This window comes from Belonocnema kinseyi, chromosome 6 (assembly GCF_010883055.1).
Source record: "Belonocnema kinseyi isolate 2016_QV_RU_SX_M_011 chromosome 6, B_treatae_v1, whole genome shotgun sequence".
NCBI classification, from domain to species: domain Eukaryota; kingdom Metazoa; phylum Arthropoda; class Insecta; order Hymenoptera; family Cynipidae; genus Belonocnema; species Belonocnema kinseyi.
Window position 1 is genome coordinate 49,191,716 of NC_046662.1, and position 1,453 is coordinate 49,193,168.

Below are 1,453 nucleotides of genomic sequence, written 5' to 3' on the forward strand. Positions count from 1 at the left end.
TGAAAGAGGGAGCTCTTCTTAATATTTTGACACCAAAATCATTTCGATACACCTTACCGACTGCGAGTAAAGCCAACCACGCTTTAACTTGACAGACTGTAAGTGGCAACGAACAAACATTTTCAGGTGACCAAAAAACGTTCTCAAAATCTGAATTATTTTTGAACAAAACAAGTGAAAAAGTTCATTTGCAACCTTATAGACTTATAAAAATGTAGTGACAATTTGATACTTTTCGAGAAAAATATAGTCCAAAACCGTCCCTAGTCATAACCATGTAAGAGTCGATAAAATACTAGAAACATTCTACGAGACAAATAAAAGGAACTAAAGTATAAAATTACCATTTTTACATTTTTCTAAGCTTTCAGAAAAATTATTTTTAATAAAAGAATTGGAAAACAAATAGCGCAAAAGCTGATAGATGATTTTTAAAGAACAACAATTAATTTTAAGCTTTTTCAACATTTTTTTTATTTCTGTGAAGATGGCTATGCAACTTACAATATTATAATGATATTATAATATTTTACAATCTTCAAAAAGTCATTAAAATTTTTGAAAATCCCTTAGAAGCCTTTTATTCTTCAGGAATTCTTTAAAATTTCATTTAATCTGAATTCCTTTAAAAAAAGTTTAAATCTTAAGCAATCCCTTCAAATCTTTGAAACACCTTAAAAATCCCCTGAAGTCCTTTAAAATTTGTGAAAAAACGTTTTGCATCTCTTGAAGTGAGATCCCGTGACTTCGTTTGAAATATTTCGAAATTTCTTCAAATATCTTAAAATCCCTTAGACACCCTCCATCTACAGTTTTTTTCATTAGCGAAAATCGATCTTTAATTTCTTGAAATCCCTAAAATTAAATGTTACAAGGTTAATGGTGGAGAGAGGGAGTCGAAAATTTCCATACAAAACACAACTTTTTAGTAATTTTCTTTAGAAATTACTTAACGCAAGAAATACGCATCTAACGAAAAAAATGTTTGCAATAAAAGCTTTTTATTTTCGAGAGGGAAAACAATCCCCGAAAAAATTTACCCCACGCCCCACTCACTAGGTGCAGTAGGGGGTATCTTTAAAATTTTTAATTGGAACCTATACTTTGTTTACAGATTGAAATTCTGCATGAAAAATACGTATGTTTTATTTAAAAGTTTTTTTTTCGATTCGCGCCAGATGGCGATGCATTGGCGAAATATGACATTGTTAACTACTCAAGAAATTCGCGCCCAAACAACAAATAAAAAAGACGAGGAGCACGATGGTCAAACCGTTTTTTAAACCAGATTTCGTTGAACAGCGACTGGTATGGGCGAACGAAAAAATCCAACGCGACTTGCCGAACGGTCTACGAGGGTAGTTCAATAAGTCCTTAGAATGAAGTATAAAAACAATTTTTTTGGGTAAATTTTTTTTTATTTATCAACATAATCTCCTTGGAGCTCTATACA